This window comes from Podarcis tiliguerta (genome assembly GCF_965153285.1).
Source record: "Podarcis tiliguerta genome assembly, chromosome: 3".
Lineage (NCBI taxonomy): Eukaryota > Metazoa > Chordata > Lepidosauria > Squamata > Lacertidae > Podarcis > Podarcis tiliguerta.
Genome location: NC_139536.1, coordinates 47,179,155 through 47,181,588, shown reverse-complemented (window position 1 = coordinate 47,181,588; position 2,434 = coordinate 47,179,155).

Below are 2,434 nucleotides of genomic sequence, written 5' to 3'. Positions count from 1 at the left end.
CCAGTTTCATTGCCTTTATTGTTTCAATGTCCTTGCCTCTCCCTCCTTGACATGGTTCTGACATTTTGATATGGGCTTCATCTGCAATATACATTTACTTTTATTATTTTTTCATAAAAAATTTTCCCAGCTGATTTTTTAAAACAAAAACAAAACCTCAAAGCAGTTCACAAAAAAAGAATTTAAAGCAGTATCATACCACTTGGCTTCCCCCAGAGAATCATGAGAACTGTAGTTTGTTAAGGTTGCTGAGAAAATTAAACATTACTATGTTGGTTATTTGCTGCAAATCTTTGCACAAAATTGGCTCTCATGGGGGGTGAAAGCTGGTTTTTACCATGTCAGACAAAAATTTTTAGATCTAGAATTGTTTCTACGTCTTGAGCTTAGAGTGCTAAAGACTATTCCAAACTCCCAAAACTAGAATCAAACTTGTGCCCATCTTGTGAAAACTGAGTATCCATCTATCAAACTTGTCTAACGCCCATTATTATAAATCACCCCCTTCTCTTCCTGAAAGGCATTTCATCACTACTTGTTTGGGCCAAGTCTGAGCAAAAGGGAGCTCTACATTTGTAGAGGTGTGTGTGTTTTATAATACTGTATTTTTACATGTATAAGACGCCCCATTTTTTTTATCCAAAATTGAGAAATTAAGTTGCTTAGCTTTTTGGGGGGTGGGGAAGGTCACTTCCACCAAACGATCACCCCCCTGCCGGTCGCTGCTTATCGCACACCTCGACGCAGCCGCCTATTGCCTGCCCACCTCACCACAGCTGCCAATTGCCTTCCCAGTTGCCACAGCCAATCGCCAGCAGGCCTTGCCGCAGCCACCAATCACCCGCCCAATCGCCGCTGCCAATCTCCTGCTTGCTGCTGCCATTAATTGCACATCCCCCCTCTGCATTCAAGACAACACCCAATTTTTGCCAATTTTTTTTTTTAGCAAAAAAGCATCATCTTATACATGGAAAAATACAGTAATTCTCCATTTGTATCTTGCTTGGAGCCCATAGGAGATTCTATCATGATCTCCCTTTTGGGTTAGCAGCTGGATCTCTTAGCTGCAGAACGGAATAACATCATCTGCCTCCAAACTACTATCCTGTAGTTCCAACTTTTGAGTCATGGTAAAATCAAGAGGGTAAGTCTTGATGCTTTATACGATCACGAGAAAGGAAACAGGCTTGTCTTCACTTACTTTCCCTCTGCTCATTCCAAGCCCGGCCCGCTCTTTGAAGCTCAGTCGGAGCAAACAGCAATCCACAGAAAACCCGAATTGACGTTTGTTCCGATTGAGCGCTAAAGACCGAGATTTTGAAGGGAAAGCTCCAGGGCAAAAATCCCCCACAAAAATGCTCTGACACAGACCTGTGCTTGGAAAGAACAGGGCAAAATGTAAGTATGGATGAGCCCAAAGCTGTGCAAAGCAATTCAGGTTGAAAGTATTCAATGACCTTGAATGGTGCCCAAATAATAATATCCAGGCACAGAGTGGTTTGATGCAATCTTACAGCATTTTCAAATGATCACTATTTTGTGAGTGGGATTCAATCACATACTGGCAGATTTAAGTTGCTCGATTGATTAAAGCTGTTCTCCCAAATACTGGACTTCTGGGATAAGGAAAATGATGGGGAAATGCACTGGGAAAGTGATAACACTTGCTTTGAGATGTCATCTAGCCTCCCCACAGATAAATCGGAATGAATGCTCTTTAAGCAGGCAATGTTGTCTAATCTCCCTGCAAGCAAATCAGAATGGAAACCTGATATGTCTTCTGGAAGCATCCTTGATGACAAAATCCCTTTAGATCATATGATCCCCCTCAAGGTTCTACACGACATTCTATGACAAGTTTTAATCCACACTAGTTGCACTAGCTTACCATGCTCTATTTGACAGATTGGTCCATCCATCTGAGCTTATAAGAAATAAGAAAAAAAAGAGGTAAAAAAAGGTTTATAAGAGAGGCCTGCTGCAATTAGTGGAGTTGGCAAGGCTAACTTTAAAACATGTAGGATTCTCTTTTATTGCCTATAAATAGAACTGGCTAATTCTTTACTTGAATTACTCTACATAAATACCCATCCATGAATCTGTATCTCTGGAATCTAATGAAAATAACTTCCTTGGTCAAACTGATCAAATCACTCTATAAATTTCCATGATGAAACCCAGACAGTGCACTGTTTACATCAGGAGGAGACACAGAGTTTGTCAGCTTAAATTTGTTGGGACTTTATAGTGCGGTGATTTTAAGGACAGGTTCTCGAAAGCCCTCAGATATGAGTCAGTTGCATTATGAGACTACAAAGCAGTCGGGTTCTATGTAGATAGGACTGGTAGGGGTTTGAAAAGGGAGATGAGCCAGAAGACAAGATGAGAAGCAGGTTTGAGAAAGGAGATGGTGGCAGGCGAGAATTCTACCACT